Raw genomic sequence first — 19,406 nt, 5'->3', positions numbered from 1 at the left:
GTAGTCGTGGGGTCGGGGGTAGTGTCACCGGAGCCGTCATCGGGTGAGTCGGTAGTCGTGGGGTCGGGGCTAGTGTCACCGGAGCCGTCATCGGGTGAGTCGGTAGTCATGGGGTCGGGGGTAGTGTCACCGGAGCCGTCATCGGGTGAGTCGGTAGTCGTGGGGTCGGGGCTAGTGTCACCGGAGCCGTCATCGGGTGAGTCGGTAGTCGTGGGGTCGGGGCTAGTGTCACCGGAGCCGTCATCGGGTGAGTCGGTAGTCGCGGGGTCGGGGGTAGTGTCACCGGAGCCGTCATCGGGTGAGTCGGTAGTCGTGGGGTCGGGGGTAGTGTCACCGGAGCCGTCATCTGGTGAATCGGTAGTCGTGGGGTCGGGGGTAGTGTCACCGGAGCCGTCATCTGGTGAATCGGTAGTCGTGGGGTCGGGGGGAGCAGTCAAAACAGGCTTCCATTACCTGTCCTCTATCCCCTTTGTCAGAATAATTGTTGCCCTCTGTGCCACAGTAGTTGGACAGCACTGCTGTACCGGAATTTTGGGAAAGGGACCCCATGACTAAGGGCTTGTGGAATTGATATAATATCACTTGTGAAAGCAGTTTCTAGGAATGTTATATATAGGAATATATATATATATATATATATAGAGTGTAGCTAGAATGAGTAAGACTTTGCTCTGCTGAGGAGGGTTAGTATGGGGTTAGTTCCCAATGTGAAACCTGCCAAAGGAGGGACTTAGGTGTAAAGAGGCTTAGGGTAGATCACATTCACTTAGAAGCCAATGAACATCTGGTATTTCTAGTAGCACTGATATTTTTACAATAAAATTTTGTGATTGCTGGAGCCATTTTGAAATTTCAAAATTCAGTGAGAAACAAATCAATCACCCCCCTGTGATTCTACGTTTCCTTTACCTCTACATAATATAATGTTGTCCCTCAGTGCTAAGATTCTTTTTGCATATACACATATAATATACATATACATACATATAATTAATATTACCTTCATTTGTGGAGCCAGCAGGCGTGGTGGTTCCTACAGTTGGGGCACCAATGGTTGTTTTAACACTGGGTGGGCCGGAAGGCGTGGGGCCAGGAGGAGTGTCACTGGAGCCGCCACTGGGTGGGCCGGAAGGCGTGGGGTCGGGGGGAGTGTCACTGGAGCCGCCACTGGGTGGGCCGGAAGGCGTGGGGCCGGGGGGAGTGTCACTGGAGCCACCACTGGGTGGGCCGGAAGGCGTGGGGCCGGGGGGAGTGTCACTGGAGCCACCACTGGGTGGGCCGGAAGGCGTGGGGTCGGGGGTAGTGTCACCTGAGCCGTCATCGGGTGAGCCGGTAGGCATGGGGTCGGGGGTAGTGTCACCTGAGCCATCATCGGGTGAGTCGGTAGGCGTGGGGTCGGGGGTAGTGTCACCGGAGCCGTCATCGGGTGAGTCGGTAGTCGTGAGGTCGGGGGTAGTGTCACCGGAGCCGTCATCAGGTGAGTCGGTAGTCGTGGGGTCGGGGGTAGTGTCACTGGAGCCGTCATCGGGTGAGTCGGTAGTCGTGGGGTCGGGGGTAGTGTCACCGGAGCCGTCATCAGGTGAGTCGGTAGTCGTGGGGTCGGGGGTAGTGTCACCGGAGCCGTCATCGGGTGAGTCGGTAGGCGTGGGGTCGGGGCTAGTGTCACCGGAGTCATCATCGGGTGAGTCGGTAGTCGTGGGGTCGGGGGTAGTGTCACCTGAGCCGTCATCGGGTGAGTCGGTAGTCGTGGGGTCGGGGGTAGTGTCACCGGAGCCGTCATCGGGTGAGTCGGTAGTCGTGGGGTCGGGGGTAGTGTCACCGGAGCCGTCATCTGGTGAATCGGTAGTCGTGGGGTCGGGGGTACTGTCACCGGAGCCGTCATCGGGTGAGTCGGTAGGCGTGGGGTCGGGGGTAGTGTCACCGGAGCCGTCATCTGGTGAATCGGTAGTCGTGGGGTCGGGGGTACTGTCACCGGAGCCGTCATCGGGTGAGTCGGTAGTCGTGGGGTCGGGGGTAGTGTCACCGGAGCCGTCATCGACAGAGTCGGTAGTCGTGGGGTTGGGGGTAGTGTCACCGGAGCCGTCATTGGGTGAGTTGGTAGTCGTGGGGTCGGGGGTAGTGTCACCGGAGCCGTCATCGGGTGAGTTGGTAGTCGTGGGGTCGGGGGTAGTGTCACCGGAGCCGTCATCTGGTGAGTCGGTAGTCGTGGGGTCGGGGGTAGTGTCACCGGAGCCGTCATCTGGTGAGTCGGTAGTCGTGGGGTCGGGGGTAGTGTCACCGGAGCCGTCATCTGGTGAATCGGTAGTCGTGGGGTCGGGGGTAGTGTCACCGGAGCCGTCATCGGGTGAGTCGGTAGTCGTGGGGTCGGGGGTAGTGTCACCGGAGCCGTCATCGGGTGAGTCGGTAGTCGTGGGGTCGGGGCTAGTGTCACCGGAGCCGTCATCGGGTGAGTCGGTAGTCATGGGGTCGGGGGTAGTGTCACCGGAGCCGTCATCGGGTGAGTCGGTAGTCGTGGGGTCGGGGCTAGTGTCACCGGAGCCGTCATCGGGTGAGTCGGTAGTCGTGGGGTCGGGGCTAGTGTCACCGGAGCCGTCATCGGGTGAGTCGGTAGTCGCGGGGTCGGGGGTAGTGTCACCGGAGCCGTCATCGGGTGAGTCGGTAGTCGTGGGGTCGGGGGTAGTGTCACCGGAGCCGTCATCTGGTGAATCGGTAGTCGTGGGGTCGGGGGTAGTGTCACCGGAGCCGTCATCTGGTGAATCGGTAGTCGTGGGGTCGGGGGTAGTGTCACCGGAGCCGTCATCTGGTGAATCAGTAGTCGTGGGGTCGGGGGTAGTGTCACCGGAGCTGTCATCGGGTGAGTCGGTAGTCGTGGGGTCGGGGGTAGTGTCACCGGAGCCATCATCGGGTGAGTCGGTAGTCGTGGGGTCGGGGCTAGTGTCACCGGAGCCGTCATCAGGTGAGTCGGTAGTCGTGGGGTCGGGGCTAGTGTCACCGGAGCCGTCATCGGGTGAGTCGGTAGTCGTGGGGTCGGGGCTAGTGTCACCGGAGCCGTCATCGGGTGAGTCGGTAGTCGTGGGGTCGGGGCTAGTGTCACCGGAGCCGTCATCGGGTGAGTCGGTAGTCGCGGGGTCGGGGGTAGTGTCACCAGAGCCGTCATCGGGTGAGTCGGTAGTCGCGGGGTCAGGGGTAGTGTCACCGGAGTCATCATCGGGTGAGTCGGTAGTCGTGGGGTCGGGGGTAGTGTCACCAGAGCCGTCATCGGGTGAGTCGGTAGTCGTGGGGTTGGGGCTAGTGTCACCGGAGCCGTCATCGGGTGAGTCGGTAGTCATGGTGTCGGGGGTAGTGTCACCGGAGCCGTCATCGGGTGAGTCGGTAGTCGTGGGGTCGGGGATAGTGTCACCGGAGCCGTCATCGACGGAGTCGGTAGTCGTGGGGTCGGGGTTAGTGTCACCGGAGCCGTCATCGACGGAGTCGGTAGTCGTGGGGTCGGGGTTAGTGTCACCGGAGCCGTCATCGACGGAGTCGGTAGTCGTGGGGTCGGGGCCCACGCTAGATTCTGTAACAAAAATACATTTAATTTTAATACCCTTGTTTGAGAAACTGATTAGAACTATTTAAATGAATAGTATTCAATACTTTTTGAAAAACCCTGATATTTGGGTATAAGAAAGTCTCATTATTTAAACCAGTGGTTCTCAACCTTCCTAATGCCACGACCCTGTTGGTGAAGACTCACAGAGCTACTTAGTAGCAGCTACTTGTCACGGCAACTAAACGCCAGAAAATCCCCTGCCATAGACAATACTGAGAATTGCCTCTGCTAAACACACATAGAGACAGTTATCAGTAACAGCATTGTCTGTTTTAGTAGCCACGACAAGTAGCTGCTACTAGTAGCTCTGTGTGTCTTCACCCTTATACCAGGCATTAAAATTGCAAAGTGAAAGTAAGGCACCATGCTATTGGGGCTATGGCACACAGGGCACAGACATTCGCCTCCAGGGAGCTGATTCTAGGTGATCTGTGTTCACACTCATGCTACTCCCCAACAATTCTCTCTCCTCCACTAAGGGCTGCCCCTTTTTCTAATGGTAATACCAGCCTTCAGCTTGGGAGGTGTGCCATGATGTCATTTGGGGGCGTGGTTATGGCATAAGGGGTGGGGAAATGGGCTAGGTGACCTGTAATTATAAAGGCTGATCAGCAGTGGAAAAGGTGAAAAAAGGGGAGGATTTATAGGGCAATACAATTTATAGTGTAAATGTGCAATAGGTCAAGAGAACTACATAGACAATATTCAATACAAACATAATAGATTTATTTCCCACAATAAAAACTTAAATACCTGGCCAACTAGAATACCATTAAAAAAAAAAAACTAGGATCCAAGTTAAAAATACAGAACTGATACCCCTACCCCGGGAATGGAGGTGAAACACGGCATGTTAGAAAAGCCAGTTTATTTGTTGGCTGGGATCAAGTACAGGTACTGTGTTATTATTACAGAGAAAAGGGAATCATTTAACCATTAAATAAACCCAATAGGGCTGTTCTGCCCCCAATAAGGGGTAATTATATCTTAGTTGGGATCAAGTACAGGTATTGTTTTATTATTACAGAGAAAAGGGAATCATTTAACCATTAAATAAACCCAATAGGGCTGTTCTGCCCCCAATAAGGGGTAATTATATCTTAGTTGGGATCAAGTACAGGTACTGTTTTATTATTACAGAGAAAAGGGAATCATTTAACCATTAAATAAACCCAATAGGGCTGTTCTGCCCCCAATAAGGGGTAATTATATCTTAGTTGGGATCAAGTACAGGTACTGTTTTATTATTACAGAGAAAAGGGAATCATTTAACCATTAAATAAACCCAATAGGGCTGTTCTGCCCCCAATAAGGGGTAATTATATCTTAGTTGGGATCAAGTACAGGTACTGTTTTATTATTACAGAGAAAAATTAAATCAGTTTTAAAAATTAGAATTTGTTGCTTATAATGGAGTCTATGGAAGATGGCCTTTCCTGTAATTTGGAACTCTCTGGATAATGGGTTTCCGGATAACACATTTCATACCTGTACAATGTATAGTTAAGAAACTAGCTGGCTGTATTGGGTTGTTTGTTGGAGCTGTTGGGTAGAATTAGGAATAGAACCCCCCAGCAACCATCCACAGTACAAAAGGGCTATTTTGTAGTATATATATATGGGGGCCCTCTTGCTATGTTGTGTCATTGTTGAGAAACAGCTTAACTACAGACAGTGTAATGTGATTAATTCTGCTTTCTGTGGGTCAGACAAATTGTAGGTACTTTACATAATTTGTATTCAATGTACATTATTTATTACTACAGATAAGTTTCAGTGAGTCATGTGACAGAAATGACATCACTAAGTGGTGATTATAACTGATGACATCACTAAGCACCATTTCTAAAGGATATTCATGGCTCTTGTATATAATTTAGTGAATAATGTACCCCCTACTGTAAACGATAAGGATATTAGCAGTCCCTGAGGGGTTCTGTGCCCATATAAAGGCACAAGGCTGCAGGCTGAGTTATACAGGGAACTCTGAGTATCACTCATGTATTATAAGGGATAATGTACCCCCTACTGTAAATGATAAGGATATTAGCAGTCACTGAGGGGCTCTGTGCCCATATAAAGGCACAAGGCTGCAGGCTGAGTTATACAGGGAACTCTGAGTATCACTCATGTATTATAAGGGATAATGTACCCCCTACTGTAAATGATAAGGATATTAGCAGTCACTGAGGGGTTCTGTGCCCATATAAAGGCACAAGGCTGCAGGCTGAGTTATACAGGGAACTCTGAGTATCACTCATGTATTATAAGGGATAATGTACCCCCTACTGTAAATGATAAGGATATTAGCAGTCACTGAGGGGTTCTGTGCCCATATAAAGGCACAAGGCTGCAGGCTGAGTTATACAGGGAACTCTGAGTATCACTCATGTATTATAAGGGGTAATGTACCCCCTACTGTAAATGATAAGGATATTAGCAGTCACTGAGGGGTTCTGTGCCCATATAAAGGCACAAGGCTGCAGGCTGAGTTATACAGGGAACTCTGAGTATCACTCATGTATTATAAGGGATAATGTACCCCCTACTGTAAATGATAAGGATATTAGCAGTCACTGAGGGGTTCTGTGCCCATATAAAGGCACAAGGCTGCAGGCTGAGTTATACAGGGAACTCTGAGTATCACTCATGTATTATAAGGGGTAATGTACCCCCTACTGTAAATGATAAGGATATTAGCAGTCACTGAGGGGTTCTGTGCCCCCCATATAAAGGCACAAGGCTGCAGGCTGAGTTATACAGGGAACTCTGAGTATCACTCATGTATTATAAGGGATAATGTACCCCCTACTGTAAATGATAAGGATATTAGCAGTCACTGAGGGGTTCTGTGCCCATATAAAGGCACAAGGCTGCAGGCTGAGTTATACAGGGAACTCTGAGTATCACTCATGTATTATAAGGGGTAATGTACCCCCTACTGTAAATGATAAGGATATTAGCAGTCACTGAGGGGTTCTGTGCCCCCCATATAAAGGCACAAGGCTGCAGGCTGAGTTATACAGGGAACTCTGAGTATCACTCATGTATTATAAGGGATACTGTACCCCCTAGTGTAAATGATAAGGATATTAGCAGTCACTGAGGGGTTCTGTGCCCATATAAAGGCACAAGGCTGCAGGCTGAGTTATACAGGGAACTCTGAGTATCACTCATGTATTATAAGGGATAATGTACCCCCTACTGTAAATGATAAGGATATTAGCAGTCACTGAGGGGTTCTGTGCCCATATAAAGGCACAAGGCTGTGCGCGTCAAAGTTTTTTTGCATGCAACAACTTTTTTGTAGTGCAAGACAATTTTTTTTCGCCGTTTCACAACTTTTTCACTGTTTTTCGAATCTTTTAAAAGATTTGCGATATTTTTGCCTAAGTGAAATGGGACAGATTCGCTCATCACTTGTGTTATATGAATGCAATACAATTGAAGGGCTATACCTACAGATTTAACTGTAACAATGGGATCTCCTCAGCTGGTATATATTATCTCACTAAATCCTACTCCCCATAAGTCCCCAGTCCAATTATTAATATAGCTTATTGATTTTTTATGTCTCTGCTCCCAGCCCCCCTATAAAATAGTTTCCCCCCAATGCTATAACTCTCCCAGGTGCTCTCGGCTAATTGAAGTACTTCCCCAGCCTCTTGGCTATTTTATCCCTTAGCGCAGTGGCCCCTACATTCCCACCCCATTCCATTGAGGTGCAGTCCATTCAAGCTGTAGAAATAATCATCTAAAGAAAAAATAGCCCAGACCCTTCCATAGCAACCAAGATTAAATTAAATAAATATTTGGGTAGCTCTGCAAGAACACATTGATGTATAGACATATATTGGCGAGAGAAAGGATTTGGCAATATACTGCAACTGTAATAAATTATAATCCTGATTTAGTGCAGTTTTACAGCGCAGACTTACCTGGTATCACCCCACATATGAGTATGAGCAGAGCCAAAGCCCAGTGCAGGGTCCCCATCCTGAGGAACCGGGTCTCTCCCTCTGCCTCTCAGCCTTCTGCCCTGTGTGTGTTTATCCCACATCCTCCTCTTCCTCATATATATAAATATTTATATGGGCAGTGCCAAGGGGAGGAGTCACACAAGGTCTTCCTCCATACATGAATATCAGATACCTTTACAAGGAGCAAAGTCCAGCTTTATTAGTAACCAAATGGACATCCTATAAAAAACTGGAGTTGGGTACAAAGTGAAATATAATTTTTTTTAAAAATGCCGCCTCTGGTAACTTTTAGGGCAAATTTGCCTTCAGGAGGGGGGCGGCATCAGGGCTTTAACAGCAACCCCAGAATCGGCACTGCCCCCCCCCTCACCTACCTTAAACTTCAGTGAAAAGTAAAAGTAATTGCACCACAAGAAAGTGAGCAGGTTGGAAGGGGGATGGGGAGAGAGGGGTTTTTATGTTTTTTATTAAAAACTTCACAAGAAAGAATTAACATAACTCAGACTGACATACCGGCCAATAATCACAACTTACAACCAAAATTCACCCCCCCTCCCAGTCCACTGGCCAAATGTCCCGATGAAGAACTTGACAAATGGACAAAAGCAGTCTCGGTCTAATGAAGAGTCTATGCCATTGCCGTGGATTTCCGGAAGAGGACGGTGGAAAATCAAAACTATTTACATCCATAGGAATTTGTTGCTCCCGGGGGTCTAAAGGAGCAAAACCCAACATAGTGAGCTTGGCAGGTCCAGAAAGCTCCAAGTCCCATGTAAGAACCCAGTCTAATAACAATGTGACAACTCCTAGAAAACCTGTGAGAAACATATTTTTACCTGAACTATGGCCCCATGGGGATCCCAGTTGAGAGCACAAATAACCTGAATGCCAGGCAGCAGCTAACAGGATAAGGGCGGCTAATGTGTGCCCTGGTATCATGGCACTGGGACACGCAGCTTGGCCAACTCACTAACCATTGCCCTGTAGTGATTTTTTTTTGTCATGGAGAGCAAAAAAAGCTGGCCAAGAATAGGGAGCAGCTTCAAAAACCTGCAGTGTCACCCAGCTCTGGCATAAAGTTAAACCTCGCACTATAGCTTCCTCTTAGGGTGCACTTGAATGTAGTAGGAAACTAATTTAAGTAAACAAGAAAAGGCACACACTTAATCAAGGCACTCCTTATATATCATAAAATCAGCTAAACTTTATTGAATTACTTCTAAAAATTGTTAAAACAACACATACAGGGAATGGAAAGGTTAAAAAAGAAACAATCCTATGTTTGTTGAGATTGAAACTGTTTCACTTTATATATTGCAACAATATAATCATGTAGCAGATAGGGATTTTTTCACATGATTGTTACAGAAGGACATGTAATTATATCGCACTGTATCAGTTAGTAAATTGCAGCATGTGCTGGAAAAGATTCAACAATATCCAGAATGAGTAGAGATTCAATCTCAATAATACCTCAGGAGTCTAAACCAACCATGCATTATTCACAATTAACTCAGTATTTGAGTGAGTTATAGTTCGCATAGATGCAGCGTGTCCACATCAACAGCGAGCTTTATCGCTACAACGTAGGTGAAGGGTAGTTATTACAATAGATGCACATCGGTTTGGCCTTTGTTTTAAAACCTGGCTGTGCGAGTCAAACTGTTGTTTGCCAGGCGGCCACCTTTAGAGTGTAATTTCAACTACTGGTAGGCGGAATTTGCCCTATCGCATCGGCTATATGTCTAGACTTGTAGGTAAGTGTCAAAAAGTCAGTTCACTATACCATATCTATATCCACCGCGAGTTTTACTACAACGTAGGTGGGGGGTAGGTATTACAAATAGATACACGTCCGTTTGGCCTATATTTCAGAACTCGACTATGCGAGTCAAACTATTGCTTGCCAAATGATCACCTTTGTAATGTGTATATAACTGCTGATAAGCGGAATTTGCCCTATTAAATCAGCTGTGTTTCTGAACTAGAGGGTAAGTATCATCAAAGTCAACTCACTATGCCAGTACCTCGTATGCGAAGGGCTGGTCAGTGGTATGTTCACTTAACCCACACAGCCCTCCGAATCATTTAATATTAAAGGCGCCTATTCCGCGTTTTACCCAGGTAGTTCTCCGTGTTATTCTAAAAGTTAGACCAAGGATACTAGGCGAATTCAAGTCATGAACCTATTGCCGCTACCGGGAGCTGCCAATTTGTACAAAATTACTATCTTTGCCGTTTGTGCCGGTCGGCAATCTACCAATTACATACCATAGGGCTCGGCCCCGACTTCGGTATTTGTTTATAAGCACAACAATGCTTTCTCCCGTTAGTGATGTTCAAGCCAAACCATGTGCAGATACTATCTCTCCCCTTAATGTTTATATGCCAAGCTGAGAAACTGATATTCATGTCCCTTGGCAGCCATAAATTGGTGCCGTCAACATTAGCTGTCCCTATTAGTTCTAAAGCTCCTTATTGTCATTAATTAACCGTGACACCAACTCAACAAACATAGGATTTAACGCCGACGCGCGTTTCGCATAATGATGCTTTATCAAGGCGAACATCAGAGCTTCCGTGGGGGTTGTTTAAATATGTTCCCCCACCAATCATAATCGTTTGTCATTTTCACGTGAGATGCCGATGCTCTTAAGAGATAGTTGTTAGCGCAAAAACGATGCAAGCCCTCCCTTCAGTATGGCTCTTACATTTTTTATACAGAATTACTTTCTAGTTTATGTGATTTGTATCGCCACATTTCAGTCCCGGATTTTTGGATCCAAATATTTATTAACTGGATACTTATATTTTAGTATTTTATTTGTTAATTATTTTATTTGTCTTATTCTAAGGGGGGTAAAGTGCCCTCTAATAGAGAGAAGGAATTTTTGGAAAATTACCTGTCTAACCGTTTAGGGAATTATTTATAAAAAATGTGTCATGAGTGAGTAAATAAAACAATGAGTGAATGTGGAAAAGAGGGGAAGGATTTGCTAAACTAGTGTAATTGTGATAAATGTGTTACGAAATCACAGGGTTTATGACCCGAAATAGATTGATGTGTACAGTAAAGTGATGAGTTACAGATTACAGCAATTAAACAGATTGTGCAATTTCTAACCCTAAATTAAGAGTGAGGGTGTATACTGAAATGCAGTGATGTATCAATCAATAAAAATTAAAAATAAACAATTTAAAAATTATTAAAGAAAGTGGAGCTCTCTGTTAGTTCGAGTGTACATGTAGAGAACAAGTTAATGTGTGACTATCTATAGCAATCTCAAGTTAATTAATAAAGAAATATAATCAATTGATATTCGTGTGTCTGGTTATTAAAGTTGTGATTCTCACTAGTATAAAATTTCCAAATCAAAGCTATTTTGACTATCAGTGATTTCTGACATAGTCAGATGATCATCTTAAAAAGGTGGAGAAATCAATTTTCTCATTGAGTCCTGCCGGGGCTAAGGTATTTAATGTAAAAATCCATTTGCTTTCCCGTTTTAGGAGGAGTTCTGAAATGTTACCTCCTCTGATGCCAAGAGACACATGTTCAATTCCCCAGAACTGTAGTTTTTCTGGGTTGGCATTATGGAACCTTAAGAAATGGCTTGCTACTGAGCTTAAGATTTTATTCTTTTTCAAATCCTCTTTTGCCATATTAATGGTGCTTACATGTTTTTGGATCCTTTTATTTAGTTTTTGTGTTGTCATACCAACGTACTTTTTGTTGCAGGGACAGTCAATACAGTATATCACATTTTGTGTCCTACAATTAATGTAGTCATTTATATGCTGTATGTTCCCAAAACGATCAATGAACGAATTCTGATTTTTTACCATACTGCAAGAAACACAACTACCACATCTAAATGTTCCTTTAGCTGGAGGTTGGCGTTTCCTTCCAGAAAAGTGACTTCTAGTGAGATAGTCCCCTAAGTTTTGGCATCTTCTATAGCAGAAAGAGACTTTTTCGGGCAGTATAGATTGTAAGTCTGGGTCTTGGCGGATTATTGGCCATAACTGCTGAATTGACTGTTGTACCTTATATGATTGTGGGCCATATGTAGTTATAAATCTTAGTTGTTGATCATCTTGGGATTTCACCAATTTATTTTTGAGAAGGTTATCTCTATTTGTGGTAAGTGCTCTATGATAGGCTTGTTTCAAGGTTTTATTAGAATAACCTCTCTCTTTTAGTCTGATTTTTAACTGCTCTGCTCTTAAACGAAAAGTTTCAAGGGATGTGCAGTTGCGTCTAAGTCTCAGAAATTCTCCAGTTGGTACCGATCTTTTTACAGTATTCTTATGATAGCTCTCAAAATGTAGAATTGTATCTACTAAAGAAACATCTACCAATACAATTCTACATTTTGAGAGCTATCATAAGAATACTGTAAAAAGATCGGTACCAACTGGAGAATTTCTGAGACTTAGACGCAACTGCACATCCCTTGAAACTTTTCGTTTAAGAGCAGAGCAGTTAAAAATCAGACTAAAAGAGAGAGGTTATTCTAATAAAACCTTGAAACAAGCCTATCATAGAGCACTTACCACAAATAGAGATAACCTTCTCAAAAATAAATTGGTGAAATCCCAAGATGATCAACAACTAAGATTTATAACTACATATGGCCCACAATCATATAAGGTACAACAGTCAATTCAGCAGTTATGGCCAATAATCCGCCAAGACCCAGACTTACAATCTATACTGCCCGAAAAAGTCTCTTTCTGCTATAGAAGATGCCAAAACTTAGGGGACTATCTCACTAGAAGTCACTTTTCTGGAAGGAAACGCCAACCTCCAGCTAAAGGAACATTTAGATGTGGTAGTTGTGTTTCTTGCAGTATGGTAAAAAATCAGAATTCGTTCATTGATCGTTTTGGGAACATACAGCATATAAATGACTACATTAATTGTAGGACACAAAATGTGATATACTGTATTGACTGTCCCTGCAACAAAAAGTACGTTGGTATGACAACACAAAAACTAAATAAAAGGATCCAAAAACATGTAAGCACCATTAATATGGCAAAAGAGGATTTGAAAAAGAATAAAATCTTAAGCTCAGTAGCAAGCCATTTCTTAAGGTTCCATAATGCCAACCCAGAAAAACTACAGTTCTGGGGAATTGAACATGTGTCTCTTGGCATCAGAGGAGGTAACATTTCAGAACTCCTCCTAAAACGGGAAAGCAAATGGATTTTTACATTAAATACCTTAGCCCCGGCAGGACTCAATGAGAAAATTGATTTCTCCACCTTTTTAAGATGATCATCTGACTATGTCAGAAATCACTGATAGTCAAAATAGCTTTGATTTGGAAATTTTATACTAGTGAGAATCACAACTTTAATAACCAGACACACGAATATCAATTGATTATATTTCTTTATTAATTAACTTGAGATTGCTATAGATAGTCACACATTAACTTGTTCTCTACATGTACACTCGAACTAACAGAGAGCTCCACTTTCTTTAATAATTTTTAAATTGTTTATTTTTAATTTTTATTGATTGATACATCACTGCATTTCAGTATACACCCTCACTCTTAATTTAGGGTTAGAAATTGCACAATCTGTTTAATTGCTGTAATCTGTAACTCATCACTTTACTGTACACATCAATCTATTTCGGGTCATAAACCCTGTGATTTCGTAACACATTTATCACAATTACACTAGTTTAGCAAATCCTTCCCCTCTTTTCCACATTCACTCATTGTTTTATTTACTCACTCATGACACATTTTTTATAAATAATTCCCTAAACGGTTAGACAGGTAATTTTCCAAAAATTCCTTCTCTCTATTAGAGGGCACTTTACCCCCCTTAGAATAAGACAAATAAAATAATTAACAAATAAAATACTAAAATATAAGTATCCAGTTAATAAATATTTGGATCCAAAAATCCGGGACTGAAATGTGGCGATACAAATCACATAAACTAGAAAGTAATTCTGTATAAAAAATGTAAGAGCCATACTGAAGGGAGGGCTTGCATCGTTTTTGCGCTAACAACTATCTCTTAAGAGCATCGGCATCTCACGTGAAAATGACAAACGATTATGATTGGTGGGGGAACATATTTAAACAACCCCCACGGAAGCTCTGATGTTCGCCTTGATAAAGCATCATTATGCGAAACGCGCGTCGGCGTTAAATCCTATGTTTGTTGAGTTGGTGTCACGGTTAATTAATGACAATAAGGAGCTTTAGAACTAATAGGGACAGCTAATGTTGACGGCACCAATTTATGGCTGCCAAGGGACATGAATATCAGTTTCTCAGCTTGGCATATAAACATTAAGGGGAGAGATAGTATCTGCACATGGTTTGGCTTGAACATCACTAACGGGAGAAAGCATTGTTGTGCTTATAAACAAATACCGAAGTCGGGGCCGAGCCCTATGGTATGTAATTGGTAGATTGCCGACCGGCACAAACGGCAAAGATAGTAATTTTGTACAAATTGGCAGCTCCCGGTAGCGGCAATAGGTTCATGACTTGAATTCGCCTAGTATCCTTGGTCTAACTTTTAGAATAACACGGAGAACTACCTGGGTAAAACGCGGAATAGGCGCCTTTAATATTAAATGATTCGGAGGGCTGTGTGGGTTAAGTGAACATACCACTGACCAGCCCTTCGCATACGAGGTACTGGCATAGTGAGTTGACTTTGATGATACTTACCCTCTAGTTCAGAAACACAGCTGATTTAATAGGGCAAATTCCGCTTATCAGCAGTTATATACACATTACAAAGGTGATCATTTGGCAAGCAATAGTTTGACTCGCATAGTCGAGTTCTGAAATATAGGCCAAACGGACGTGTATCTATTTGTAATACCTACCCCCCACCTACGTTGTAGTAAAACTCGCGGTGGATATAGATATGGTATAGTGAACTGACTTTTTGACACTTACCTACAAGTCTAGACATATAGCCGATGCGATAGGGCAAATTCCGCCTACCAGTAGTTGAAATTACACTCTAAAGGTGGCCGCCTGGCAAACAACAGTTTGACTCGCACAGCCAGGTTTTAAAACAAAGGCCAAACCGATGTGCATCTATTGTAATAACTACCCTTCACCTACGTTGTAGCGATAAAGCTCGCTGTTGATGTGGACACGCTGCATCTATGCGAACTATAACTCACTCAAATACTGAGTTAATTGTGAATAATGCATGGTTGGTTTAGACTCCTGAGGTATTATTGAGATTGAATCTCTACTCATTCTGGATATTGTTGAATCTTTTCCAGCACATGCTGCAATTTACTAACTGATACAGTGCGATATAATTACATGTCCTTCTGTAACAATCATGTGAAAAAATCCCTATCTGCTACATGATTATATTGTTGCAATATATAAAGTGAAACAGTTTCAATCTCAACAAACATAGGATTGTTTCTTTTTTAACCTTTCCATTCCCTGTATGTGTTGTTTTAACAATTTTTAGAAGTAATTCAATAAAGTTTAGCTGATTTTATGATATATAAGGAGTGCCTTGATTAAGTGTGTGCCTTTTCTTGTTTACTTAAACCCAGCTCTGGCAGTGACACAGAGGGGCCCCTTTATCGTGGCAGCCCTGATTTATCTGAGGGCACCGAGTACCTACCCCAGGAGCCAAGTGGAGAGAGCGGAGAGAGTGAGGAGCTTCCCCCCACCTCATCATCTGGGAAAAGGAAGAGGCAGCAGGAGGGGAGGCTTCGCCAACTCAAATTTGCCGAATTTCAGAACGAGGCGCTTGTGGAGGGTCTGGCGCCGGTGTCCCATATACTCATTGGCAAATATGCCAGCAAAACACCCACAGCTAGGAAAACCAAGGCCTGGAAGGACATTGCGGAGCACATTAACAGCGTGGGTGTGTGTCTCTGCAATGTCCAACAATGTAAGAAAAGATACCAGGACATAAAGCGGGTCCTTAAAAAAAAGTTGGCAGAGGACTCCAGATACAGGTAAATATATTACATTCATCTTTCTATTTAAACACTCACTCATCTGCTTTTCTACTCAACTGGCTTTTCCTTTTGGCTTACTGTCTTTCCTTCCTTTTTCCTACTTACTTTACTTGTATGTAATGTATGTATGGCACGCCTATTATTATGTGCGCAACTTATGTCCTTAAAGCTGTGTAGTACAACATCAAATTAGGCCAGTAAATAGGGGGGGGCATTTAAGAATATTTAGCCAAATACTTAGGGGTCCATTTACTAAAGTGGCTTAAATTAAGTGGGAGATTTTAGACACAGAATAAATGGCAAATATGTTATGGGCACTTTATTAAATTAAAACAAATATAATATTGCAATTATTCTGGCAACAAAACATTGGATTGGCAGTTATCCCACTCGCCAGAAAATACGCTATGTACTAATTAACGCAAGTTTTACTATTCAGCAAAATGGGCTAAAGGCAAAATTGTTGGCAGAATATTTGCAAACATTTAACCCATATAGCATATTGATGTGTTACTGATAAATGTAAGAGTGTAGGAGAAACTACATGAAAGTATAGAATACCATATCAAGGAAGGAAAAATAATTAGACATTACTCAGTTCAAAAGTAAAAAAATAAAAACTTTTACTTTAACAAGAAAATCTTTTAAAATACTAGAAAAATAATAAAAAAAGACTTAGGCCTTTCTGCCCTTGAGTTCATCAATGTCCCGCTGCAGCTGGGCCAACTGGGCCTTGATGGTATCCAGGTCCTCCTGTATTGACCGAAGTGTGGGGTCAGTCCACCCAGGTGTTGTTTGGGTCCCCACATCTTCGGTCTGTGAGGGTCTCTCGTCCGCAGGAGGACCTGGTGCCCAGCGTTTGGCCTGGGGAGAGTCTGGGGCCTGGTGGGAGAACTCAAGGGCCTGGGGAGAGTCTGAGGCCTGGGGGGAGAAATCCAGGGGGGGAGTGTCCGGGGCCTGGGGAGTGTCCAGGGCTGATGGAGCCTCTGGGGTCTCGGGGGCCTCTTCAGCCTCTGGGGCCTTGGGCGGCTGTGGGGCCTCAGGTGGCTGTGGGGCCTCTTCAGCCTCTGGGGCCTCGGGTGCCGCTGCAGCCTAGGGGGCTGCTGGAGCCTGTGGGGCCTCTGGAGCCTGGGGGACCTGGGGTTGGGCCTCTGGAGGGAGAAGAGGCACCACATCCAGCTGATAGTATTGCAAGATGTTATTTAAATCTATTATACATATATATATATATATATATATATATACATTCAAACACAGAGGGCCACCATCATAAATAACGGGGCCCCTCACATGAACATTTTTTGGGCCTCCCACGCCCCCAATGGCCCCTCCCCCTGTGAACCCTCACATCAATACAAAGGACACACAGACATTGTTAGCCAGGGCCCCCCTAAAACATTCGTGGCCCTTCCCCAAATGACTCACACTATGGCGAAGGTTCTAGTAAAGAACCGAAACGTAGGACCAATAAATCTCACTATATTGCATCCTATTAAGCTTTGTTGTCCGTGAGTATATATCGCGAGAATCCTGTGAGTGCCGACAATTTTCCTTTTTATATATATATATATATATATATAGAATATACATTTCTTACATTTGTACTTTTAGTTCAAATTACTTGCTAAATCTTTTAAGAAACGTATTGTGCAAAACCATATTAAAGTACAATAATTACCTTGAGCGATTTCCGCTATTAGGTCTAAATTCCTGCGCTTCAGGTCCGACCATATCCGCTGGAGCAGGCGGAGGTCCATTTCAAGGTCAAAGCTCCTACGCAACCCGTCTATTAGGTCACGCAGGATAGCCCTCTTCCTTTCATGGACCCCTATGGGCCCCAGCGGCAGCCTGTCATATCCTGAGCGCAGGAAAAACTCAATAATATAGCGCCTCTCCCCCGGTAGCAGCTCAGAAACCCCAGGCATGGTGCTCTCAGTATTGTGACTGCAGGATCTATGACACAAAATGGCCGCAAGTCGCACATGTCACGAGATTACAAAGTCGCTAAAAAATGGCCACAAGTCACGCGTGTCACAAGATTACAAAGTCACGACAAAAGAGTCGCCAAAATATACCTAGTATTGTATTTGTGCGATTTGTCACGACTTTGTAATATTCACTGCTATAGTGGCGAATATTATGGCGACTAAATATTCACCTCTATTCACCTCTTTGTTTTAAAATTCCAAATTATTTGATTAAAATGGAGTCTATGGGAGACAGGCTTTCCGTAATTTGGAGCTTTCTGGATAATGGGTTTCTGGATAAGGGATCCCATACCTGTACGCTTCTAAAAATCTCATAGGAATGAAGAGAACACGGGAGAGTTTTTTATGTATTAAGCTTCAAACTCTCGTTTTGATAAATGCCCCTAAAGCAGAGGTGGCATTAATAGGTACATAGTATAAGAGGTATAGTTTGCCCTAAATTTGGACAATAAAAGTTTATTATCTCAATCATAATTTGCACGTGGTGCTATTCTTGTCACAAGGAGCACTGAATAGAGCTTTATTGTGCTATTAAGATAAGCTGAGATAAGCAACGGAAAGGAACCGCAGCCTCCTCTACTGACAAAGTGCAAACCTAGTAAAGAGTATATATAAAGCGGTATATAATCAGCTATCCTCTTTAATTAGGGCAATATACCGTAAATATGTGCGTAAAACATGTTTATAGACTGGATCAGTTTAACACAAACATGTTTTTTTTATTTATACCAGTTCTGCATCCAAGAAGTGACTTCTAGTTCACATTTGCTGTTTGGTGGCCATATTGGCACCGCGTCAGTGCAGCACCAGGTAACGTCTGCCCATTAAATCAGTCAGGAGATTCTCTGTCAATCAAAATCAACATTATCTGAGCAGAATATCTGGGGTCTTCTGCCTCTTAGGGACGACAGAAACTCAGGGAATAAATACATCAAGCATGTCCTTATAAAAAATAGAATTGGTACCTACACTGTGGGCCTGGCCCCTTGGGGGGCTTAAAGCAAAGGGGGCTCAGGCTGAAGGCAACTTTGAGGACAAAGGCTATTTTCTCTCCTTGATACACATATGTGACCAGGGTTGCCAGGTTGGCGGTTTTCCCGCCAAATTGGGCTACTAATTTAATGCCCAGGGGGGTTTCCAAAGTACAAACCCGCCAAGGTACAGATTTGGGCTAGTTTTTGGAACCTTGGCAGGTTTGTAGTTTAGAAACTAGCCAAAGTTTTTTCTCCCCTAGTGTGCCTGTCCCACTGCATGCTGGGTAATGTAGTTTATATCTAACAAGTAGCCTACAGCTAGGATTAATATAAAACTACAATACCCACAATGCAATTGGGCAGTATAGACAGAGCCTCCCATTTCTATTCTATTCAGGCTCAGCCTGTCTGCCCTACACCCTGCTCCCTGCTCTTTAGCAGTGGTCTCCAACCTTTTTGGCACCAAGGACCTGTGTCAAGCACAAACATTTTTCCACGGACCGGGGGGGGGGGGTTGAGCGTTCATTCGCGCATTCATCTACGCCTTTCTACCTGCGCCCATTTCCTAATTTCCTACGAGCCTCTGCATGCTCATTTTGTTGATCGGCACAGCGCTTTTATACGCGCCTTTCTTCAGGCGCCGCTTCATTTACGCCGCATTTTTACTACGGCCGGGAACTCAGGCGGCCCACTTGAAAGCTCCCCGCGGCCCATCACTGGTCCGTGGACCAGCGGTTGGGGACCCCTGCTCTATAAGGTATGTGATTGTAGTGTTACTTTCTACTGGGATGTGGGGGCAGTTCTACCCCCTGCTCTATAGGGTATGTGATTGTACTGTTACTTTCTACTGGGATGTGGGGCAGTTCTACCCCCTGCTCTATAGGGTAT

Source organism: Xenopus tropicalis, chromosome 3 (genome assembly GCF_000004195.4).
Source record: "Xenopus tropicalis strain Nigerian chromosome 3, UCB_Xtro_10.0, whole genome shotgun sequence".
Lineage (NCBI taxonomy): Eukaryota > Metazoa > Chordata > Amphibia > Anura > Pipidae > Xenopus > Xenopus tropicalis.
This window is presented reverse-complemented; position numbering follows the sequence as displayed.